Genomic DNA, 14,621 nt, shown 5'->3' with positions numbered 1-14,621 from the left:
AGAGAGAGAGAGGGAAAGCGAGAGAGAGAGAGAGAGAGAGAGAGAGAGAGAGAGAGAGAGAGAGAGAGAGAGAGAGGGGAGGCGCACAAGAGCCACAAAAAAAAAAAAAAAAACACACCCACATGCTTCCCAGACCGCCTCCTCCACCTCCTCCTCCTTTTACTGAACTCTAGCCTGTGAAATAAGCAAGAGATTATTGGATGATCCCTCATCATAATAATAACCCATATCTCAGATTCCTACAAATTATTTGAACGGCACTAGTACAGCGTGTGTTGCGGCTCTGCTTTTTTTGAGGCTAGGAATCAGACACACGTGACAAAAGGTTATTACATTAGCCGCAGGATATGGAATATATATAGAGGTAGTGGGGTATTGGGTCACGACATTCGGTGCTGTACAGCTGCGACATCTAATGAGATCCAATGGAAATGCTGCGTCAATTTGTGCCTGGACAAAGATAAGCATGCATTTTTTGAATTGTTGTCCATTTAACTCATTCACTCCCAGCCATTTTCACTGAAGCAACCCCCTTTGCTCCTGGCTGTTTTACTGGATTTTGACAGATTTTGCAAGGCCCAAGGAATATTGTGTTCTATTGCTATAAGAACATAGAATCTACCCCAAAAAAAAGATTAGTCTCTTCTTTCATCAGGAAAAAAAAACAGTAGGCTATGTTTGTATCTGTTTCCGTTTTGCAGCAATCAGCATTAGAATATAGCTAATTAAGTTTCATCATTATTCACAATCCTGTTTAAAACAGTGGGGAAAAGAGCTTTTTTCAGCATGGCCCTGGTTGATCTCTTATACTCTGCTTCCACCTGCTGGATGTTTTTTTTTTGGTTATAACTAGCATTGCTTTTTTCAACATGGCCCTGGTTGATCTCTTATACTCTGCTGCCACCTGCTGGCCGTTTTTTGTAATAACTAGCATTGCTTTAAGCAACCTCTTCAGGTCAGAGGCTGCATCAAAGACTTCTGTATGCTGTAGCATAAAAAAAATAAAAATTTAAGGACGATGGCAATAATTAAAATAAAACTTTTTATACGTTTTGGGGAGCAAATGAGTTAATATATGTAGTATGTTAGCGAGAGCCACTACATCGTGATAACTTACATTGATGTTTCTGCATTTGGCAATTTATTATTATATTACAATATTAGTATGGGATTTTTTTTTAATGGGCTTTAGGTGAACTGATGAATACACACATGCACGCACGCACATGCACATGCTCACCCACATACAAAAAAAATAAAATTATATATATATATATATATATATATATATGTGTGTATATGTATATATATGTATATATATTTAAAAAAAAACATTTATTAAATTTTTTAAATTTATTAGTTTTTTAAAAAAAAAAGGAGAGCAATGATGATGTCAAATCGAATGAACAATACTGAGCTCTCCTGAAGAAAGAAAGAAAAAAATCTATATATATATGTAGTATGCCAAAGTCAAAAATCACAGTTTTCCCCCATCAATTTCGTCGTACCTGTAACCATTCATTAAAGCCATTTTGCTTTCAAAAGTTTTTATAAACATTCTGCAATTTAGATCTTTTCAAATGAAAGATGAGCATGACTATATTTCTTCATTCAGTATTTTTTCGGGCCTCTTTTGTGATCATATTGTGCAAGTGCCCAATGTTTTGTATGCATGGGGTGACAGGGGCTGTGGCTTCATAATTGTCTAAATAAATCCTCTGCAGTACTTAGGAGAGGCCAAACGGGGCAGCGCACTATAAATAAAAGCAACAATCTCATCAGGACTGTCACTTGTGTGTCTCCTGCAGGACTAGACAGCACAATACGAGGGAGAACAAATGGGGCTTGGCAGCAGGCGAGGATGCGGGCCAAAAGGTTAAATTAATAACAACGTGACGCCAAACATCTCAAAGGAGAGCCAAGACCGTAGCAAAAATCTAATGCGGCTTATTCCTGAAATAAATAGAAGCTAGGGCCGATTCATTGGAAATGGAGGGAATGAGTGGAGCCAGTTTCATTCAGCTGGGAATAAGTGTGTTCACTCCCACAACGGTGTAAATTGCACTTTCTAATTCCGCCAGTCAACCAAAAGGAAGAAAACTCCACCCATGTGCACAGTTTCTAGCATATTACTCTTTGGCTCATGCACTGTTCAGATTGATTTGAATATACTGACTTGGCAAGGTCAGCGGACCTCTCTTGCTACATTTACAGAAAAAAACACTTAAAGTTTCCCGTATGGAAAAACAAGAGCACGCTAATGTCGCTAAGTGGAGTCTGGGAGTATGAGGCCGTTTTATCAATCTGAATGATGTCACCTAAATTCAACTAAGCGATGCGGCGGTTTCAGACATTTAGGTTAGAATTGCCTTGTCAGTGTCAAATCGATTCAATTAAACGATCATTACTCTTTATCATGCCACATCATTGGAAGATTCCATTATACTCACTACGGTCACTAAGGTTGTATAAATATTGTGACATTTTGGATAAAAATATGTCTCCAAATTCACACGTCGGTTTTTCTTTGGCTTTTTACGACATTTATTCCGTTAAAGGACTGGTTATTGCAAAGTGTTATATTAATGTTTGTTGTACTATTAAGCGACATGGTGCACTACACTCTAAAAAGAGAATCGTTGAACCAATTGAAGATTATAAATTGAATTGACCAACTTAAAAAAAAAAATCGCTTCATGTGGTAACACACGATTAAATGAAGTTGAATTAAGTTTAATGAATTGATGGAGTTTAACTGCCTTCAAATAATGTGTAAAGCCCATCATAATTTTTTACCAGTTCATATAATAAAATCTGTGAGCGCTCGCTCTCATTCATTTTGTGTTGATTCTTTTTTTGTGTTGATCAGGGGTAGATATATGTTTTTACGTCTTTCTGTCCCCTTTCATTTCTTTTATTTTAAAGAGGGAAATTAAAATTTTAATTGAAAAAAGGTTATTCCAAACTGAATGAACTCAATCACTTACACTTAATATATTCACCTGAATTAAGTTCATCCAAATTGACTCAAATCCAATCCAATAATGAACTCATAATCACCTAAGCTTAACTCATTGACTGCCATTGACGGGTATAGACGTCAAAAATTAATTTTAACTATTTCTATTAGCTAAAAAAAATGTCTCCACTTTTGTTAACAAAAGTATGAAAACCTAGAAAAAATATATTGTACATTTACAACAGATATAACATTTGTGATTAATCGGGAGTTAACTATTGAAATCAAGCGATTTATTAAAATAAAAAATAATAATAATCGCTTGATGCGATTTCAAAAAAAAGAAAAATATATAAAAAATAGGGGCATTGGGCGGTTAATTTTTTTAATCGTAATTAATTGCGTGACTTCAGTAGTTAACTCACGATTAATCACAAATGTTATATCTGTTCTAAATGTACAATAAAAAATTCTAGGTTTTCATACTCTAGTTAACAAAAATGGGAAATAATGTTAAACTAGTAGAAATAGTTCAAATGAATTTTCGACGTCTACAGCCGTCACTGGCAGTGAATGAGTGTATATATTCACTTTGGACTAACTTAATTCAATCCTGTGTTACCACTTGAAGCGATTTTTTTTTTTAAATTGGTCAACAATCCAATTTGTAATCTTAAATTAAGTGTAGTGGTAGTGGTTGTCCGCCAAACAGGTTCCACGTTTGAATCTCACCTTAGGCCTTTTATGTGGGAAGTTTTCTTACGTTTTCCCCTTGAGTGGGTTTTCTCTGAGTATTCACTGCATTGTGCTAAAAGAATATCAATGAGGTCATCGATTAATCGACTTGAACTCAACTTTCATCACTTCACAGTTGACTGTTGTTCTTGTGTTGGGCTTCGTCAAGTCTTTCACACACGCTACAAATCCAATTGTCGTTTTCAAGCAACTCAAAACTTCAAATCTCTCCTTTTTCCAGCATGCTCACAAGTCCCCTCAGCACCTTCATAGCATTATTACGATAATAACAAGAAGGCACCTGGTGTAAGTATAAAGCGGTGCGTGTTCCATTTGCTGCGGGTTCTGACCTGTATTTCTTTACATGCCGCTCCGCTGGCTCCATTGACACCCCAATCAGCATCACCAAGCACACTGTGTCATTTTCATTAGGCGGGATCCAAAGCCACGGTCCGATGAAGCTGACCTTAAGACAGCTGGAGCATCCCCTTGTTTCATTGGGGAAATCAACACAAATGTGTTGCATTACACTAAATTGTGGCAATGTTATTCATAGCTTGTGAATTAGTATAACCCCCCCGCGCCCTGTTTCTATTATGTATTTTGTCTAGTGGAATTTCCATTTACAGCCATTCCATAAATTCTGATTTGTACGTTTACTCCCTGCTCCAACAACAAAAGCACCACACCAGACTAGCTGGATTCTATTGATCTGCTCCGCCTTACCCATCCTATCTTTTTCCTGGTTCTTCTTGCATGCAACAATTCCCACGAGAGTCCACATTCCAGACGCCCACTAAGCTTAGTTGGCTTGAATATTGGCGTGAGCTTCACGCACGTGCATTCACTCACTCCATGCCTGTTCTTTTCTCCATGTGCTTTTTCTACCTTACGCTCTATTTGCTATGTTCCCGATGCCATTAGTTTATCACTTCACTTCATGTGAATGCATATTAGGGGTGTGCCAAAAAATCGATTCTCATTTAGTACGATTCAGAATCGATTTTAAATGTCCCAAAATCGATTTTATTTAAATTATTTTATACTGTCTTGCCTTTGTTTGTGTGTGCCTTTATTTGGAGCGCCCAGTTTGGCCACTGAGGGGCAGTGTGGTTCCATGCGATCGAATACACTGTTAAGTTGTAGCCACATTACAGAGTAGAAGGAAAAAGTCACGATCAAGTTATTTCAATAAAAAAAAATTTTTTTGCAGTGTGGAGCCGTTCTTTTGAGTGATAAAAGTGCCGCGAGTAGCGCGCTAATTAGCATTAGCGAGTCAGACTGGAGTAGATCATTACAATTCCTTGCAAAATCTATAGATTGAAGCAAAAATCATTGTCAATCAACATCATTTTGAATCGATAATCGTTCTGAATCGATTCGCACACCCAAAAATCGTAATTTAATCGAATCGTGAGACATTAAAAGATTCAGGCTTCAGGTTCAGGTTCAGAGTGTAACTTAAAAACCCAGACATGACCTGAATTATGTATTGATCATTTTATTTAACCAGCCATTTTATTGCACTTCTCCGGGGTCGGGTGGGGGGTGAGGTGCAGCTTAAGCAGGGAAGTTCAGACCTTCCTCTCTCCAGCCACTTCGTTCACTGTCTACTGCGCGTCCTAGGTTGTGCCCACGACACCTCACCAGGATGGCATCCTAACCAGATGCCTGAGCCACTTCATCTGACTATTGGTTTAAGACAAAAATAAATAGCAAAAAATAAACTAAAAATAAATGGCCAGAGTAGCAAAACAACTTCTTCTTTTGGAGTTTTAGTTTTTGTCTGATTGTGTAATAATTAGTGCTGTCAAAGTTAAAGCGTTAACTAATTAATTCATCACCAAAAAATGATCACATTAATATGTACTAACGCAGATTAATCACACTATTAAGTTACGTTAAAAGGTAGCACAGGTGGTGTTTGAGCAATAAACACAATGACATGCATTTGTCATGTTTATTTTCAGTCTTGTTTACTCCCTGTCATGTTTTCCCCTTGTCTTGTCATTTCCTGTTTTATTGTGAAAAGTCTGACTCCTCTCGTTTCTGGTCACTTGCCCTTCCTCGTGTGGTGTCTGTGTCAACCCTGATTGTGTCCACCTTTCCCCATTACCCTCATGTGTCATCCAATCAGTGCCCTCAGCCAGGTGTGTCTTGTCATGTCATTAGTGTTGGTGTATTTAGTCGGTTGTCTCCCCCCTGTCTGTGTCGGTTCATTTTTGCTGTTGCAACTGTCGTAAGTCTTTCGCCACGTCACGCTGACCTCTTCGCCTGATCAGGATCCATGTCATGTTGTTAGTCTCGCCTTAGTTCTTTTGTCATGTTTAGCTTCATGTTTTGTTAGTTCAGTTTATTTTGTATTTTGAAGTTAGGTTTTTTTTTGATTAGATATTAAAACGTCTTTTTGGACTGCACCTCTGCCTCCTTGCCCTGCCTTCCCGCATCTGGGTCCTAAAGCCCCCACCTTACTGACAGCATTAAAGTAAAGCATTTAAAATTTCAGAATATTTGTTCATGTCAAGCTATCGGAAGACATTTTTTTTCTCCATTTTAAATTATGCTAGTAATTAACTGATTAGAAAAAGAGGAGGAAGAGCGTGAGCAGTGGATCAAAAAAATGTTGAAGACGTCATCATAACATTAAATCGTGAAAAATTAACACTCAAATTTGGCAGGAAAAAAATGTTCATTAAAAGCCTTTTAATTAGGCGATTAATTGTGATTAATCAACATTCAAGATGTGATTAATCTAATTTAAAAAAAAGAAATTAAAAAAATTTGTTTGACAGCTCTAGTAATAATGTAAACTATGCTATCTTTTTAAAAATTATTTTAGCCATGCCACTATTTAATAGAAAAGCACATGCTTGGTAGTAAAAACGTACCTGATGTCGGTTGATGAAGGTTGGTTGAATAAGGCACACGAAACCACGCAAAGGTCAACTGCTCTCAGGGCCTCAACTGGGATCAAGAGGCCAAACTTCACCAGCACTTTTTTTTTTTTACCTCGTTTGAAACCTCTCGTGCAAATTTTACCCAAAAGCCTAGATGTGATTATTCTAAGTGCGGCGGCAGACTCTTGCTGCAATCCAATCGATGGACGTGTGAATGTCAGTGAGGTTTTGGTGAGGAGCAACGAGAAGGTCACCGTGTCCACCCAGTGCAAATGTCACCGTGATGGAGTTGTCACATCGGCGAGGTTTACGTACGCCTGCGTGTGTTATTACAGGAGCATCATTGCACGGATACAGTGTGAGCTGCTATTGACCGCAGCCTCATACATATTTCATCCTGTGGTGATATTTCAGCTTTCTGTGATAAAAAAAATCAAATAAAAATCAATTAATATGACTTAAAACGCATTGTAATGAATCAGCAGCTTCACCGCTGCTGAATCAAGTTTCTTTTTCCACTTGTTTATTTTCCAGCGTAAATGGCCGCCCTCTCCTCGAACCTTTGAAGGCCAAATGGACATTTTTGTTGTCTTGTTCCTCTAACAAGCGTCCCACGCTGTTTACTGTCTGTTTATCGCGGCAGTTAGCCGATACTTATCACAGCGAGTTGAGGGACACGCATACTTCCCAATGAGAACGGAGACGAGTGAAGAATATCAGCTTACATGAAGCGTTAACGATGATAAGGTAATGCGGCTCTTACGTTTTCCTCACACCAACTACCACCTCAAAAAGTATTTGGCGATTCAAGTGCCACCATTTCGGCCCCGGTAGCCTAAATGTAACTAATTAACTGATAGAAAAATTATTAGCATTATTCTATTACTACTACTACTACTTCTACTTCAAATACTACCACTAGTTCTACTAGTGCTACAACTAGTAAAGTAGTAGTAGAAAGAGTAGTAATAGTAGTGAGGGGACAAAAAGGGAATATGCGCCGTAAAGCTCTTGAACACTCTTTCCGTGTTGACTATAAAGATGGGAATTTAATGAGAAGTTGACGTTAAATTTGAAGTAAGGGCGAGATTGTTTTGAAAGCCCTGGAGCTCCAGCTAAACAGGAAGCGCTCACTTGAACAGATAACTACCAGGCTTTCTTCCCAGCTTTGTAAACACAAACATCACTGGGCAAGTAAAGCTGGACTAGCCTTTAGCTAGCTTGTTGAAATATAGTACATAATATAATAGTTGCCATTTACAGTTCATTTCACAGCAAAACTAATAAATATTGATGACATATACTATTAAATTAAATTGCTGTTTGTAAATTCACAAAATTTGTCATACATTGGCTAGTAAATGACAGTCATAGCTGCTAAGGTTAGATGCTAATCGAGCGAATGCTATTGTTTAGTGTGATTGTATTTTAGCCACTCACTTGAAAGTCAGATAAGATGATATGAGCTATTTTGTTTTGGATTGAGATAATGTGTGGAGGTTGTACAAAAGACATGAACAATTTGTTAAAAACAACAAAAAAAGAGGCTTTAAGATGTTAAATGCTACTCCCAGTTCAAGTTTACTGTCAAACTCAACATAAAACAAAGAATGAAGTGTTTGTATTTCGAAATAACCACATAGCATTGCTTCAGATACATCTATTTAGCCTAATGCTAACGCATAATGCAAAACATCATAGACGGGCTAACAAATAGCATGCGTTATATTCTGTTAAACTACACATATTGGAACAGTGAGCAACTGTGCTGCGCTAATCGTTTACGTGTACGATACGTATTACATCCAGTGAAGGAATGTGTGAAGCAAGTACTGGACTTTGTGTTTGTAAAAATGATCATATTACTAAAATTCTGTTAACACTTTTCCCTGATGAGTCCTGATGTCAGGAAACACCACTGGAGCATTTATTGAACCCAAACCACAAAACCCCAACAGTCTCCCATTGGTCTAATTGTTCCCCGTGCATATTTTAGGCCGCACTGCCGATGGCTTGTCGAAAAAGTCACTCGAGTGGCAATTAAGAAAGTGAGCGCTCTAATGGAGCGTGGTTATGGAGTACATTTAATGAAGTGGGTTAATAGAAGGAAAGCACTGTGACGCGTTTAGTTATGGAGGTGCTGAAGGCTTAACTGCTGAAAAATGAACTAGCAATCTACAGTGGCAAATGATATGGTTGTCATCAGATTGAGTGCTGCTGAAAAAACTGGACTGAATGTGATTTCTGTCAATAATCGTGTGAAGCAAGGAAGAAAGGAATTACACATCTCCACCATCTCTTCTCAGATAATATGTTTATATCATATACATCCTTGCTCCAAAAATACACATATAAAAAACGGACTTTTTTACATTATCTACAAGTTAAAAATATGATAAAGAAAAAAATTCCAACACTTCGGGGTACGCTCCAACCGCCTGTTTTAGCTAAAGATATTAACAAGACAAAACACGCAAATTTACAACTTATCCAATATAAAATTATTCACAGAACATACATTACTCAATATATGATGAAGAAAATGGGACTCTCAGACTCCGACATTTGTCTCCAATGTTTACAAAACACTACAGACACTTATGTTCATGCTTTATGGTTATGTACTCCGGTTATGTATTTCTGGACTAAAGTCTTAGAAAAACTTTCCGCTATTTTGGACTGTAGGATACCTTTATCTCCAAACTTGTGTTTGCGAGGTGACCTAACAACAACTGACTTACCACATAAACAATTTCAATCTACACTTGTAGCCCTTACTATCGCTAAAAAAACAATTCTTGCTAACTGGAAAAATAAACAAACTCTGAATATCGACCAATGGTCTAACCTCCTCATAAATCACATTTTAATGGAAAAAATATCTGCCTCAAATAAAAACCAAATATCAAAATTTATAGAAACATGGTCTACGTATATAGAATCTTTTAACCTAATTCTGGTTACTTAATTCTGCCTGTTAGCGAGAGCCACCACATCGTGATAACTTACATTGATGTTTCTGCATTTGGCAATTTATTATTATATTATATTATTAGTATGGGATTTTTTTTTAATGGGCTTTAGGTGAACTGATGAATACACACACGCACGCACGCACATGCACATGCTCACCCACATACAAAAAAATGTATATATATATATATATATATATATATATATATATGTATATATATTTAAAAAAAAAAGAGAAAGAAAAAAAACTTTTTTTATTTTTTATTTTATTTTTTTTAAAAGGCGAGCAATGATGATGTCAAATCGAATGAACAATACTGAGCTCTAAAAAAGAAAAAAAAAGAAAAAGGAAAAAAAAAAAGAAAAAAAATAATCGTGTGAAGCTGCAAAAGTAAAAATTCATGGTCGATAAATATCGCCAAAAAGGCCTAATAATAATAATACTATGAAGTCATTCATGTGACGTATGAGGGGGTCCTGTCAAACGACGGCGACCTCGCCAAAGTGGATGTTTTCAAGCGTCAAGCGTGTGGTCAGGCAGATGTGGAGGATTGCACGGGCCAGCCTAATGGAGCATTCCACTCCAGCATTCGTTGGCCCCCCAGGATGCCTTTAAGGGAGACGCTGAGTGCAAATCGGCGGCGAGAGTCGCGGGGGCTAATGGTACGCATTAGCGCTATTGTTGGTGCCTTTTGGTTGCCTTCGTGCTGACTCATGAGTGCAAACAGCAATCAGGATGTACAGGATCCTTTCCCAGAAGAGTTTCACACGTTCCATTTGAACACAATATTTGCTGCAAACTTCCATAATATTCCGCTATAAGTATTAATTTAAGAATATGTTCATTGTTTTGGTTGGAGGGGGGTAGAAGTGCATGTCATCAAACTGAGAGCTGCCAATGATATTTTCTTTCTCTATGCTGGAAAATGTGTTTGAATGCAGAATTGCTGTCCTCAAGCATAGTTATAACTTATAACACTCCTGGAGTAGGAAAATTGATTGATTGATTGATTGTTAAGAATCAAGGTTGTTATAGTGAAAACTAACTAACTAATTATGAAATTAAAAAAATTAAAATTGCTTTAAAAGATGAAAACTAACTGAAACTACATATTAATCTAATAAATAAACTTGACTAAAAATAACTATATAGTGAAAATGCCCTTGTTTTGTCTTTATCAATTAATAGCTTAAAAGATTTCAGAGTTCCTTTGAAAGGTTCTGTATTTATTTTGGTATTGCTGTACATCCACACAGAAGAAGGAAAGTCAAACAAACAGCCATTTGAGAATCGTAGTTTACTTTATTACATTTAGTAACTTTTTTTTTTTTACTTTTGAAATCTTAAACTAATACTAATGCCAATAAAGTCTAAACTAAAACAAAGTATTTCGAATAAATAAAAACGTATGAAAACTAACAAACCTGCTCTAAAAACCAATGAAAAAGAACTGAATTAAAAAAACAAAAGCAAACTAAAAGCTAACTACCATGACAAATCCCAAACTATTATTACCCTGTTAAGTATTTGATTAATGGTGTCCAATTGTTCCTATGGGGGAGAGGCCACGGACTTCCGACTTCCGGGTTTCACACATCAGCGTTCCAATACTCGCACCCCCACCCCTGCTTCGGGCAACTGAGACTGACACACTACACACTCGCACCCGTCGACGGGAACGCGCAACCCAGGGGGCACAAAGGCTGAAGCGCAAGAACTGGGACCACACGTCGCAAACAGGAAACAGAAACAAAGCTGATGTGTAAAAACCAGGAAGTGGGAAGTCCCGCCTCCTCCGTGGTATATACCTCATTGAGATTTGCACTGCAGCCGTGCAGACTGCCACAAGTTCGCAACATTCACAAAAAGATAATCTCTCATCCCATTAAAAACAATATACAAACAATAACAGTGAGTCTACTAATTGAAATTTTTTTAACAAAAATGTAAAAGGTTACATAATCTATACTTACTGGTTGAAGTAGTGATCACAACACTTGAAAGTCCATGTGATGACATATAGAACCTCTCAATATGATGTACGTTGGTTCGTTTTTTTTGTGAGCGTCTACCAGTTTTCGGTCCAATCAGCGATAAAGCTAATGCTAAGTGACGTGCATCTCAAAACTATAAGCAACCAACAGGAATTGTCCACGTGATTTCCTACTTCCTGACCAGTCTGGAATGCAGCATTAGCATAAGTGCTTTAAGGCCATGCCATGACATCGTTTTCCACCTCAATGATTTTCAGTCCGGTATTTGAGCTGAGAATAGAACTGTAATAGCTCATTCATACTAAATTAGTCTCACGTTTTTATCACTGACGTTTCCCCCCCATTCATCTTTTGTCCTCCACTTATCAACATTTGTGTGAATCATTGTCTCCAGCAGCCACCAAAGAAATGCCTTTTTGGCCGTGTCAATCAAAATGGATCATTAGAATTTTAAAGACTTTTTTTTTTTTTTTTTTAAATCTTGTTCATTAGTTTGTACCAAATGTGGCCTGTTAGTGCATTTCTGTGCTTTGAGTCCGCTTTGCATTGAGTCAGTAACATGTTCATGGCCGATGAGGCGCTGAAATTAGCGTCCGATTTACCCGTTTCCAGTATGAGCCAAACTGAGTGGTGTATTTGCACTTCAATTAACAGGCTGCCATTAAGAACTGTTTTTTTTCTGAGCTGATGTTTAGCATTCTCATTCATCCAGGTGATTGTAATCCTTGGATATTGAATCGATTGCAATTGGACTGCTTTAGTTGTCAGACAATATTTCGCCTGTCATCGGAGCTTTTATCTTTCTATATCAATTGAATTGATGATTTGTAGTGCAGTTTTGAGAAATGTTAATGTCTGATATGCTGTCTTGACTCACCCATTTACAGAAAATACACAATTTCAGAAGGTTTCACTGTCAAATTGTTGTTGGGTTAAAATATATATGTAAATCACAGACCAAAGAACTAAAATAGAAAACAATATTATTTAACCATTATATGATCTTTTTATTTTATTTTTTTAACTCTGTGAAAGTGAATCAATATGGCTTTAATCCACGTCTACCTCATGCATGTAAAACATGCAGGAACAAAGGCGCAGAAGAAGCTTTAAACTGACTTTGTCCAACTTTTCCCATCAGGGGAACAAGCCGCCGTAAAATGAGACACCTTCCAGAGCGGAAATGGGGAGACCCGCGTGAATTTTATGAGCCAGTTATCCCCCACAAATGAATAAAGTGATTTCAATTCGCACGCCGGCACTGTGACGATGTGTCTGAACATGCTAAGGAGCACATAGCAGTGATACACGACCCAGTGAACAAGTGAGAAAATGTAAAACAATGAAATATGAATGGGCGACTGCGAGTTGCAACAGGTTTATTTTGCTCGCTTACCCACAATATTTCTCACAAAACTAAAAACGCTAGCATTTTTCATTGGTTTTTTTTTTCACACATGAGCAACAGACATTTTTGTTATTTTGTTCCACTGTTGTTAAAGGGGAAATCCCCCCCCCCCCCCCCATAAATAAATAAATCTTGACAATAACAGTCTAAATATTTTATATATATGTTCTATGCAGCCCCACTATTCTAAATATGGCATTCTGGGTAATATTGGGTAAGTGGAATATGAGTTAAGCAGCAAAATCCAGCAGTTTCAATCAGTATCAGAAGGCGGCCATTTTGCCACTTGCTGTCGAGTGAAAATGACATCACAGTTGCTCAGGTCTCAGGTAACAACCAATCACAGCTCAGCTTCAGAAAACAGGTGAGCTGTGATTGGTCATTGCCTGAGCCCTGAGTAACCGTGACGTCATCTTCAGTCGAGAGCAAGTGGCAAAATGGCCGCCCCCGGAGATGGATTTTTTGGATTTTGCCGCATAACTCATATTCCACATGTCATGTTTATTTTCAGTCTTGTTTACTCCCTGTCATGTTTAGCTTCTGTTTTCCTTGTGTTTTCCCCTTGTCTTGTCATTTCCTGTTTTATTGTGAAAAGTCTGACTCCTCTCGTTTCTGGTCACTTGCCCTTCCTCGTGTGGTGTGTGTGTCAACCCTGACTCCTGATTGTTTCCACCTGTGTCCCCATTACCCTCATGTGTCATCCAATCAGTGCCCTCAGCCAGGTGTGTCTTGTTATGTCATTAGTGTTGGTGTATTTAGTCGGTTGTCTCCCCCCTGTCAGTGTCGGTTCATTTTTGCTGTTGCCACTGTCGTAAGTCTTTCGCCACGTCACGCTGACTTTTTTGCCTTATCAGGGTCCATGTCATGTTGTTAGTTTTGCCTAAGTTGTTTTGTCATGTTTAGCTTCATGTTTTGTTAGTTCAGTTTATTTTGTTCTTTGAAGTTAGCTTTGTGATTAGAAATTAAAACCTCTTTTTGGACTGCACCTCCGCCTCCTTGCGCTGCCTTCCCGCATCTGGGTCCTAAAGCCCCCAACTTACTTACACCACAAATGGAATATTAATCAGAATGTCATGTTAAGACTAGTGAGATCACATATAATATATTATTGTCACAAAATGTTCAAGGTTGACTTCCACTTTACCAGTGCAGGGGTCTGTGATCTACTGAGTTACATACAAAAGGAAAAGAAGAAGAAGAAGCATACAGAAGGCTTTGATGCAACCTCTCAATCGCAGAGAACGGTTTAAGAAATAGTAGTTATTACAAAAACGGCAAGCAGGTGGCAGCAGAGCAAAAGAGATCAACCAGGGCCATGTTGGAAAAAGCTCATTTACCAACAGTTCTAAACAGATTTGTGAATAATGATGGAACTTGGCTATATTCTAATGCTAATTGCTGCACAACGTAAACAGAAAAAAATGAATCTAATCTTTCTTCTGATAGGTTCAATTGTTTCTATAGCAATAGAACACAATATTCTGTGGGCCTTGCAAAATCAGTCAAAATCCAGTAAAACAGCCGGTAGTGAATGGGATTGTTTTAGTGAAAATGGCTGGGAGTGAATGAGTTAAAAGCAATGAGGGGAGCCGCTTGCATTGAAGGAGACGGTTTTCTGTGTTCACTTCCACAAAGATGCAAACATGGACTGCGC

At 37.8% G+C, this 14,621-nt stretch overlaps 1 protein-coding gene across 1 annotated transcript in view; it reads left to right on the top strand.

The window, feature by feature from the left end:
- LOC144052089 (succinate receptor 1-like) overlaps positions 1-14,621 on the top strand; it is a 173,570-nt gene that overhangs the window by 52,530 nt on the left and 106,419 nt on the right. The gene's annotated exons all lie outside the window — the stretch shown is intronic.

The sequence above is a fragment of the Vanacampus margaritifer genome, chromosome 5 (assembly GCF_051991255.1).
Source record: "Vanacampus margaritifer isolate UIUO_Vmar chromosome 5, RoL_Vmar_1.0, whole genome shotgun sequence".
NCBI classification, from domain to species: Eukaryota; Metazoa; Chordata; class Actinopteri; order Syngnathiformes; family Syngnathidae; genus Vanacampus; species Vanacampus margaritifer.
Note: the sequence above shows the minus strand (reverse complement) of the source record. Positions and strands in the feature narration are given on the sequence as shown.